At 43.7% G+C, this 11,968-nt stretch overlaps 1 non-coding gene across 1 annotated transcript; it reads right to left on the bottom strand.

Annotated features, from left to right (window-relative positions):
- Positions 1 to 10,839: 10,839 nt before the first annotated feature.
- Positions 10,840 to 10,946, bottom strand: LOC116085440. The gene has a single exon (XR_004116551.1). It is a non-coding gene; the product is annotated as a U6 spliceosomal RNA (small nuclear RNA).
- Positions 10,947 to 11,968: the final 1,022 nt, after the last annotated feature.

The raw sequence follows: 11,968 nt of genomic DNA, 5'->3' as shown, positions 1-11,968 counted from the left end.
TTGTCTGCAGATGATGGTAGAGCTTTGCTCCAAAATCCTAAGGGTCTCTTCTGTGATTCACCTACAGGAGCCTGCCAGAGGCTCCAAACAGCATCTCTATCTGCCATAGACACCTCAAGTACCATGGGGTCTGCTGGGTCATATGGTCCAAGTGGTAGAGCAGCCTGCACAGCAGCCTGGACCTGTTGAAGAGCCTTCTCCTGTTCCAGGCCCCACACAAAGCTAGCAGCTTTCCGAGTCACTTGGTAAATGGGCCTGAGTAGCACACCCAAGTGAGGAATGTGCTGTCTCCAGAATCCAAGTAGACCCATTAAACGTTGTGCTTCTCTCTTGGTGGTGGGAGGGGCCAGGTGCAACAACTTATCTTTCACCTTAGAAGGAATATCTCTGCATGCCCCACACCACTGGACTCCTAAAAATTTCACTGAGGAAGATGGTCCTTGAACTTTGGTTGGATTTATTTCCCATTCTCTGGTACACATATGTGTTACCAATGAGTCCAAAGTGGTTGCTACTTCTGCTCATTTGGTCCAATCAGCATAATGTCATCAATATAGTGCACCAATGTGATATTTTGTGGAAGAGACAAACGGTCAAGATCTCTTCTAAGTTATGACACAGGGCAGGAGAGTTAATATATCCTTGAGGCAAAACTGTAAAGGTATACTGCTGGCCTTGCCAACTGAAAGCAAGTTGCTCCTGGTGGTTCTTATGGACAGGTACTGAGAAGAAGGCATCAGCTGCAATTGGAGTTACTACCCAATTTAGTTTTCGATAATCACCTGTCATTCTCCATGATCCATCTGTCTTCTGGACTCTCCAGATAGGAGAGTTAAAGGGAGATGTGGTGGAATCCACCACCCCTGCATCTTTCAAGTCCTTGATAGTGGCAGTAATTTCTGCAGTTCCTCCAGGAATACGATACTGGTTTTGATTCACTATTTTATTTGGCAGAGGCAACTCTAAAGGCTTCCATTTAGCTTTTCCAACCATAATAGCCCTCACTCCACAGGTCGGGAACCAATGTGAGAATTCTGCCAACTTCTGAGTTCTATCCCAGTTATACATTCTGGAACTGGATAAATGACCACAGGATGTGTTCGGGGACCTACTGGATCTACTGTGAGTCGGACATCAGTCAAAACTCCATTAATCACCTGTCCTCCATAAGCCCCTACTTTAACTGGAGGGCCACAATGTTTCTTGGGATCTCCTGGGATCAGTGTCAACTCAGAACCAGTATCCAATAGACCCCGGAAAGTCTGATTATTTCCTTTCCCCCAGTGTACAGTTACTCTTGTAAAAGGCTGTAGGTCCCTCTGGGGAAGAACTGGAGAAAGATTAACAGCAAAACTTTTAGGTATCTTATCAAGGTCCTCCCTCAGAGGAGCCTGGCCACCGCTCAAGTCTGGAAATTGATTCACTGACCGAGACTGCCTTTTGCCACCATCCAATGTACCCCTTCTTTCCTTTGTTTGAGAATTTTTCTGCTTATATAGGTCAAACAGATATGCAGTGGGCTTCCTATCTATTTCGTACCTGGAAACACCATGATTGATTAGCCAGGACCAAAGGTCCAAACGAGTCATGCCATTATAAATTTCACCTCTCCTGTGCTGACCATTACGGGTTATATCATTATAAACATTGTTTTGTCTACGCTGTCCATTATAATAACTACAATCACCTTGTCTCTGGTGATTCAATGCTGCCACCTGGCCCCTGTTACCTTGGGGCCCAATTAAACCCATTGAATTTAATTCATCTAATTGAGCAGCAGCATCTCCAACCCTAAGGTCTGGCACAAGGAAAAGGGCAAGAACAAAACCCTTCAAATGCGTTGGTGCCCCTCTCACCCAGTTTGCATCTTATAGGACTGGTGAAGGGCATATCTTCTAGACCTTCCCATTGTGGGGGATTATGTTTTACACAACGTATCCACTCTAGCATTGCAATTTCCCTAAGCCTTAAAATCCTTCATCAACACTAAACCAAGGGACATCAGGTATCTCTAACTCCTTTCCGGTAGGCCATCTTTTGATAAATGCTTCAGCCAACCATTCAAACAAACTTCTGACACCTTTATCAACTGTGCGAGCTTCCATATTAAACCTAGAATCTCCACTCAGAGGACCCATGTCAATAAATTCAGCCTGCTCTAGTTTTATGTTCTTTCCACCACTATCCCACACTCTTAACATCCATTCCCACACATATTCCCCAGGCTTCTGCTTGAATGAATTAGCAAACTCATTAAGCTCCTTAGTAGTGTATCGAATTTCCTCACCGACTACACTTTCTACCTCTCCTTTAGGGGCCTGTTTTGCCTTGAGTCTGGTTATAGGTCTAGAAGAAACTATCGGTGGGCCTTGAGAAACATCTTCAGTGAAAGTCATTGCTGGTTTATCAGACTCTGGGGGATTAACTTCCTCATGTGAGAAAGGCATTATTTCAAGGGGTGGGGCTGAGGGTACTACTTCCTTGGGTGGGGCAAATCCTTGAGAATCTGGAGATTCAAAATTCTCAGCTTCAATGGGGTCTTCCCACACATCCCCATCCCAAGTTATAGGATCCCATTTTTTGCCAACTAATGCCCTTACTTTAACCACTGACACCCTCTGAGGCTGAGACTTGAATTTTTGCTGTAATTCAGCCAACCTTATAATGAGAGTTTCAGTTTGGTTTTCTGCAGCTTGAGCTCTATGGCTGCTGGAGAGAAGATTCTCTTCAAGGACACACTTAGCTACTTTTAGATCGTTTACCTTTGTCTGAAGCCTTTCAATTTTATCACACAACTCCTTATTTTCCTTCATCATTTTTTCTCGAAACTCCTTATTCTCCTTCATCACTTTTTCTCGAGATGCTAAGAGCAACCAACCGACAAAATCATTTTCCAATTTCTTCCGCATCTTGTAAAAAGCTTTGTACACCGAATCCCCTAATTCCTCAAGATAATCAAGGGCATTAGCTTCTTTGAGCTTGAAAAATAGTTGTGACCACGGGTCTTCAGCATTCTCTGAGTTCCCAGGAGGGAGAGAATTTGGAGAGGTTTCAGTAGTTGAAGAAGCTGATGGATTCTTAAACCATCTCCAGATTTTTAAAAGATCCATCATTATACTTCTGCTCCTCTAGAGCCACTCCCGGTACCAATTTTGTATTAGTCAGGGTTCTTTAGAGTCACAGAAGTTATGATAGACTCTATGTAGTAAGGAATTTATTGCAGACTTACAGTCTGTAGTCCAGCTCCCAACAATCCACTCCCAAAAATGGTCGGCAGCAGCTGTGAATGGAAGTCCTAGGATCCAGCAGTTGCTCAGTCCCACAAGGCAAGCAATTGAAAAAGAGTGAGCTTTCCTTCTTCCTTATGTAGGTCTCCAGCAAAAGGTGTGGCCCAGGTTAAAGGTGTTACCACTGATTGGACTCATGATCTTCCAGTCTTAATCTTCTAGGATTCATAGCCACTATGCCAACACACCTTTAATCCCAGATGATCTTGAACTCATAGATCTTCCTATCTTAATCCTCTGGGATTTGTAGCCACTATACCTCAAGATCTCCATGCCAAGATTCAAGTCGGAAACCTGTTATCTCTCAGCCTCCAGATTAGGGCCAGGTGAGCCTTCTAATTCTGGATTGTAGTTCATCTCAGATATAGTCAAGTTGACAACCAGGAATAGCCACTACAGGCAGCATAGGCAGTGAATTTTATGGTGGCATGACTCATAGGGACCTTTGCTACTGGCTAACGAGTAACTGTACACTGGGAGAAAGTAAACGATCAGAATTTCTGGGCTCTATTGGAAGCCAGTTCTTAATTGACACTGATTCTGGGAGATCCCAAGAAATTTTGTGGCCCTCTAGCTAAACTAGGGCCTTATGGAGGTCAAGTGATTAATAGAGTTTGGGCTAAAATCTGACTCACAATAGGTCCAGTGGATTTTGGAACTCATCCTGTGGTTATTTCCACAAGTGCTCCGCACTTTGCTGGTCAGCAGCGATGACGACAGAACACCGAGGCTCCTTCTCACGCGGTTTACTCAGGAATTCCTTTTCTTTACAGCTCTTTCAGGTTTCTTGGTGTTACAGCTCTTTCAGGTTTCTTGGTTCTGTGGAATGGCCCCGGCTGCTCAGCGAACGCTGCTTTTATACCCGAGCCGAGCTCTCAAGTCCTCCTAGATTGGTCCCCGGCTATTATCTCATTAGCATCTGCTCGGGTTTACCGCTATGGTGTATCGGGAACCGGCGACATCTTGGATTTTATCGTCCAAGAAGCTGCCTACACACAAGTTAGTTCCAGAATGTATAGTTGGGATAGATAGACTTAAAAGTTGACATAATTTTCACACTGGTCCCCTCACATATGGGTGGGGGCTGTTATTGTTAGAAAGGATAAATGGAAGCCTTTAGAGTTGCCTCTGCCAGGGAAATAGTGACTCCAAAACAGTATTGCATCCCTGGAGGAATTCCAGAAATTAGTGCCACCATCAAGGACTAGAAAGATGCAGGGGTGGGCGTTCCCACCACATCGACTTTTAGCCCTTCTATCTGGCCAGGGCAGAAGACAGATGGATCATGGAGAATGACAGGTGACCATGAAAGAGTCAATCAAATAGGGACTCTGACTGCAGCTGGAGTACTGGATGTGGTGTCCTTACCTGAGCAAATTAACACATCTCCTGGTACATGGTATGCAGCTATTGATCTAACTAATGTCTTTTTCTCTACATCTACTTATAAGACCACCAGGAGCAATTTGCTTTGGCCAGCAGTATACCTTTACAGTTTTGCCTCAAGAATATATTAACTTTCCAGTCCTGAGTCCCTCCCAACTTAATTAGAAGGGATCTTGATCATCTGTCTCTTCCACAATATCACACCGGTGCGTTAAGTTGATGATATTGTGCCGATTGGACCAAGATAGCAGTAGGTAGAAACCACTTTGGACTGTTTGGTAACACATATGTGCATCAGAGGAAATAAATCCAACCAAAATTCAAGGACCGTCTACCTCATTAAAATTCTTAAGAGTCCAGCAGTGGGCTGGAGAGATGGCTCAGTGGTTAAAAGCACTGACTGCTCTTCCAGAGGTCCTGAGTTCAATTCCCAGCAACAACAGCTGGCTTACAACCATCTGTAATGAGGTCTGATGCCCTCTTCTGGTGTTTCTGAAGATAACAATGGTGTACTCATATACATAAAATAAATAAATAAATCTTTTTTTAATTAGATATTTTCTTTATTTACGTTTTAAATGATATCTCCTCTCTGGGTTTCCCCTCCAACAAACAAACAAACAAACAAAACTGTTCCCTCCCCCCTCCCCCTCTTTACCACCCCACCCTCTCCCTCTTACTGGCCCTGACATTCTATCTCCTACAATGGGGCATAGAACCTTCACAGGACCAAGGGCCTCTCCTCCCATTGATGACCAACTAGTCCATCCTCTGCTATACATATGCTGCTGGAGCCGTGAGTTCCACCATGTGTACTTGTTGGTTGGTGGTTTAGTCCCTGGGAGTTCTGAGGGTACTAGTTAGTTCATATTGTATTGTTGTTTGTCCTAAGGGGCTACAAACCCTTCAGCTCCTTGGGTCCTTTCTCTAGCTCCTTCATTGGGGACCCTGTGCTTCATCCAATGGATGGCTGTGAGCCTTTACTTCTGTATTAGTCAGGCAGGCACTGGCAGAGCCTCTCAGGAGACAGCTATATCAGGCACCTGTCAGCCAGCACTTGCTAGCCTCCACAATAGTGTCTGGTTTTGATGATTGAATATGGGAAGGATTCCCAGGTGGAATAGTCTCTGGATTGTCCTTCCTTCAATCTCTGCTCCATAGTTTGTCTTTGCAACTCCTTTCATGGGTATTTTGTTCCCCCTTCTAAGAAGGGATGAAATATCGACACATCTTCTGTTTCTTATGGTTTCTGGATTGTATCTTGGGTATTCTGAGCTTCTGGGCTAATATCCACTTATTAGGGAGTGCATACCATGTGTGTTCTTTTGTGATTGGGTTACCTCACTCAGGGTGATAGTCTTCAAATCCATCCATTTCCCCAAGAATTTCATAAATTCATTGTTTTTAATAGCTGAGTAGTACTCCATTGTGTAGATGTACCACATTTTCTGTATTCATTCCTCTGTTGAGGGACATTTGGTTTGTTTCCAGTTTCTGGCTATTATAAATAAGGTTGCTATGAACATAGTGGAGCATGTGTCCTTATCACATGCTGGAGCATCTTCTGGGTATATGCCCAGGAGTGGTATAGCTGGGTTCTCTGGTAGTACTATGTCCAATTTTCTGAGGAATCGCCAAACTGATTTCCAGAATGGTTGTACCAGCTTGCAATCCTACCTGCAATGAAGGAGTGTTCCTCTTTCTCCACAACCTCGCCAGCATCTGCTGTCACCTGAGTTTTTATCCTAGCCATTCTGACTGGTGTGAGGTGGAATCTCAGAGTTGTTTTGATTTGCATTTCCCAGACACTATTGTGGGTACCAGCAAGTGCTCTTCTGGTATGTCTGAAGATAACAATGGTATACTCATATACATAAAATAAATAAATAAATCTTAAAAAAAGAGTCCAGTAGTATGGCCATATCGAGATATTCCTTTCAAGGTGAAGGATAAGTTATTGCATCTGGTCCCTCCTACTACCAAGAAAGAAGTACAATGTTGAGTAGTTCTATTTGGATTCTGGAGACACCACATTCCTCACTTGGGTGTGTTACTCCAGCACATTTACCAAGTGACCTGGAAAGATGCTAACTTTGAGTGGGACCTGGAACAGGAGAAGGCTCTTCAATAGATCCAGTATGTTGTATGGGCTGCTTGACACTTGGACCATATGATCCAGGAGACCCAATGGTACTTGAGGTATCAATGGCAGAAAGAGATGCTATTTGGAGCCTCTGGCAGACTCCTATAGGTGAATCACAAATGAGACCTTTGGGATTTTGGAGCAAGGCTCTACCATCATCTTCAGACAATTATTCTCCCTTTGAAAAAGACAGCTCTTGGCCTGCTATTGGGCCTTAGTGGACACTGAATGTTTGAAAATGGGCCACCAAATTACCATGCAATCTGAGCGGCCCATCATGAGCTGGGCATTCTATGACTCACCAAGTCATAAACTAGGATGTTCACAGTAGCAATCCATTATCAAATGGAAGTGGTATAAATGAGATCAGGCCTGAGAAGGTCCTGAAGGCACAAGCAAGTTATATGAAAAAGTTCCCCATATGTGTATGATTTCTACTCCTGTTATAATGCTGTCTGCTGCAAAGCATGCGCCTACAGCCTCATGGATGTGCCCTGTGATTGGCTGACTGAGGACAAGAAGACTAGGGCTGGCTTACTGATGGTTCCATACTCTATGCAGGTACCACCCAGGAGTGGACAGGTGTAGAATTACAACTCCTTTCTGGGACAACCCTGAAAGGCACTGGGGAAGGGAAAATTTCACAGTAGGTAGAACTTTGGAAAGCACACATGGCCATGCATTTTGTTCCAAAGGAGAAATGGAATGGAACCCACTGGTCTTCCCACGTTCCCCACCATCCCAAAGCAGCTGGCCTTATAGAAAGATGGAATAGCCTTTTGAAGAGACAGTTACAGTGCCAATTAGGTGCACGACCTATAGGGCTGGGACAGGGTTTTCCAGAAGGCAGTATATGCTTTGAATTAGCATCCAGTATATGGTACAGTTTCTCCCATAGCCAGGATCCCTGGGTCCAGGAATTAAGCAGTGCAAAAGGGAATAGTTCCTTTTGCTATCACCCCTAGTGACCACTAGGAAAATTCTTCTGGTGGCCTACAGCACCTGGTATTCCCAGTCCATCTCTCATCCAAGTACTAACCAGGCCTGACCCTGCTTAGCTTCTGAGATCAGATGAGATCGGGATCCATCTCATATACAGGTACCAAACCCAGACACTATTGTGGATGCCAACAAGTGCTTGTTGACAGGAGCCTGATATAGCTGTCTCCTGAGAGGCTCTGCCAGTGTCTGACAAATACAGAGGTGGATGCTTGCAGCCAACCATTGGGCTGAGCATGAGGTCTCCAATGGAGGAGTTAGAGAAAGGACCCAAGGAGCTGAAGGGGTTTGTAGCCCCATAGGAGAAACAGCAATATGAACCAACATGTACCCCCAAGAGCTCCCAGGGACTAAACCATCAACCAAAGAGTACACATGGTGGGACTCATGGCTCTAGCTGCATATGTAGCAGGGGATGGTCTTGTTGGACATCAATGGGAGGAGAGGTCCTTGGTCCTGTGAAGGCTCGATGCCCCAGTGTAGGGGAATACCAGGACAGGGAAATGGGAGTGGGTGGGTTGGTGAGCAGGCGGAGGGGGATAGGATAGGGTGTTTTCAGAGGGGAAACCAGGAAAGGGGATAACATTTGAAATGTAAATAATGAAAATATCTAATAAGAAAAATAAAAGCTAAAAAAAAAAAAAAGAAAGAAAGAGAAAAAGAAAAGAAAAGAAAAAGAAAATTCTTGTTTTCTATTCCTGTGACTTTAAGTTCTGCTGGCCTAGAAATTTTAGTTCTAGAGGTGGGGTGTGCTCCTGCTAGGAGCCACAACAAACATTCCATTGAACTAGAAGCTCAGACTTACCCCGGCCACTTTAGGTTTGTGATGCCCATAAACCAACAAGTTAAGAAATGACTAACAGTGCCAGGAGGAGAGATAGATCCAGATTACCAAGGGGAAGTTCAATTCCTGCTCCACAATGGAGGTAAGATAGTTTATGTCTAGGGTGCAGACTTTAAGGAGGTCTCTTGGTGCTACCAGATTCTGTGATTAAAGTTAATGAGAAACTACAGCAGCCTAATCCAGGCAGGGGGCCAAAGGACACAGCCCCACAGGAATGAAAGTATGAGTCATTTCCCCAGGAAGAGAGCCAAATCCCTGGAGAGGTGCTTGCTTAAGGTGGAGGAAATACAAAACGTGTAGTAAGTAGAAGGTGATTATGAATACCAGCTAAGGCCATGTGACCAGTTGAAAAAAAAGAGGATTATAACTGACATAAATGTTTGTAGAAGTTTGGTCTGGTTCTTCCTGAGTCCAGTTGGCGCTACCTGTTTGTTGGGCTCTATTTGGCCCTGGTTTGGGCTTTGAGGACAAACCTGAGCCTGGCTCAAGTTTTGTAAACTGTCTCAGTCATTTCTGTACTGGAGTGACTCAACACAACCTGCTTAAGCCTGCTGAGTAGAGTAACTTTGTCGTTAACTTTCCCCTCCCCCTATGTCATCTCCCCTCAGCAGAAAACTCCGCCTCCTCTCTCAGCCCTTTATAAAGAAAGGATTGATACATAAAAAACGAGTTCCTGCTTTGACAGACTACTTGCTTAGTGTGGTTTTTCTCCGGAGGCAGGACATCTGAGCCGCAACCCCGAGAGGCTCGGCTGGACAGGGTTCTCTTTGGAATACTGGCTTGAATTTGTGCAGGGAGCCACAGCTGCAGAGAGCTCATGAGTGCAATCAGCACTTCACAGTGCTCCTCCCCATCCTCTGGTTCTTCTGTTCTTCCCACCTCTCTGTTGATCTCTGTGTACAGAAACCAACCAGAGAACATTAGGAATATAAGCAAGATGGATCCAGGGCCTATAACCACCCTGAGTGTTTGGCTTCCTTCCTAAAAATGCCCATGGAGAGTTGTTAATTTTTCTTTTTTTCTTATTGCTATGTGTGCTTGTGGATTAGTGTTCATGTGGGCACATGTATGTATGTGGTTGTGTATATATTATTTTTTTAAAGATTTATTTATTTATTTATTTATTATATGTAAGTACACTGTAGCTGTCTTGAGACCCACCAGAAGAGGACATCCGATCTCATTACAGATGGTTGTGAGCCACCATGTGGTTGCTGGGATTTGAACTCAGGACCATTGGAAGAACAGTCAGTGCTCTTAACTGCTGAGCCATCTCTCCAGCCCGGTTGTGTGTATATTCCATATGTGCTCATGTGTAATGAGGTCAGAGTCCAATTGCAGTGTTGTTTCTCAGGAGCAATCTACCTTGTTTTTCGTTTTTGAGATGGGGTCTCTCATCAGCTTACCAAGTTGCCTAATGTGATGGTTTGTACATGCTCGGGCCAGGGAGTGGCACTATTAGAAAGTGTGGTTCTGTTGGAGCAGGTGTGGCCTTGTTGGGGTAGATGTGTCACTGTGGGTGTGGGCTTTAAGACCCTCATCCTAGTTGCCTGGAAGTCAGTCTGCTAGCAGTCTTCAGATGAGGATGTTGAATTCTCAGCTCTGCCTACACCATGCGTGCCTGGATGCTGCCATGCTTCCCACCTTGATGATAATTGACTGAATCTCTGAAACTATAAGCCAGCCTCAATTAAATGCTGTCCTTATAAGAGTTACCTTGGTCGTGGTATCTGTTCACAGCTGTAAAACCCTGACTAAGACACCTAAGTTACCAGTTAGCCCTGGGCGTTTACATGTTTCTGTCTCTGTGATGATAAGATTGTAAGTCTGTGCCTCTGCACCTGGGGTTTTTATGTGCATTCTGGGACTCAAACTTGTATTATCATGCTTGCATGGCACCCACTTTACCAACTGAGCTGTCTTCCTATTCCCTACAAAACTTGTCTTGGTTTATTCTTTTTTAGATTTACTTTGTGTCTGAGTGTTTTGCCTGCATGTATGTATGTGCACAATACATGCATGACTAGTTAGAAGAAATCCCATGGAACTTGAATTATGGATGGCTGTGAGCCACTATGTGGGTACTGGGGACTGATCCTACATCCTCTACAAGAGCAACAAGTGCTTTTAACCACTGAGCTGACTCTCTAGCCCTGTTTAGTTTTTTTTTTTTTTCTGAAAAAAATATAGAACACTTCACGAATTTGCGTGTCATCCTTGTGAAGGAGCCATGTTAATCTTCTCTGTATCGTTCCAATTTTAGTATATGTGCTGCCGAATCGAGCCCCCCTGTTTAGTTTTTAACTTATTAAGATGAAGTGATGGCTTCTACGTCCCTTACACTAAAGAATGACTTGAAGGAGATGAGGGAGAAGGAAGATAGCTATCTTTTATTATTATACTTATCAATGGTAAATTATTTTAAATTGTGAGTGTGCATGTGTGTATGTATGTATGTATTTATGTATGTATGTGTGTGTGAATGTATGCTTGTCTACTTGGACACAACATGCCACGGTATAAGTGTGGAGGTCAGATGACAACTTTATTTGAGGTAACTGCCTGACTTTATGAGGGAATTTGAACTCAAGTCCTCATGCTTTTAGGGCAAATGTTTTTTTGCCCACCAGGTCACCTTCCCAGCCCCATACTGAGATTTTAAGTGGGTAAACTGGAGAGCCAGCTTCCCAAATGGCTGCTGTCTTGTTTCAGAAAGTCATCCAAAATGGTTTGGATTTTTCCATTGGATACAATGGAAAAAGAAGCAAGACAAGTTCTTCTTAGCTTTTTCTAACTGTCCAAACATCAAGACAATTTAATTTAGAGGCTTTTGAACTCAAAATGTCTAAGAAACAAATAATACAGTCACATAAATAAGAATACAATGCTGTATTCTATCTAACATTATATCTAATATAAATATTATACCTAAATTGTGGGGAGCCACAGCTGCCACCCTATATATAACACCTGATCTCCAGCCTGAGCAGAGAGCATTGAGATAAACAAGCCTTAGTTGGAAAAGCTGTGTGCCTCTAGTTTATGATGCAAGCTGGCATGATTTCTCATAGCCTATTATGTTTTGCACACAGCCGATGATGATTGGGACCAGGGAAAGTATTTAACCCACAAGGGCTGGGGGCTGGAGATATATAGTAAGTATGTAGAGAATAAGTAGTGAGTAAGTATGTAGAGTTAGGGCTGGTGATGGGTTATGTAAGATTTAGGAGTAAGTATTTAGAATTGGGGCTGGTAATGGGATAGGAGAGAAGATGTAAAGATAGAAGTAAGATGTAAGGATAGATGTAA

This window comes from Mastomys coucha, unplaced genomic scaffold (genome assembly GCF_008632895.1).
Source record: "Mastomys coucha isolate ucsf_1 unplaced genomic scaffold, UCSF_Mcou_1 pScaffold9, whole genome shotgun sequence".
Taxonomy (NCBI): domain Eukaryota; kingdom Metazoa; phylum Chordata; class Mammalia; order Rodentia; family Muridae; genus Mastomys; species Mastomys coucha.
This window is presented reverse-complemented; position numbering and strand designations above follow the sequence as displayed.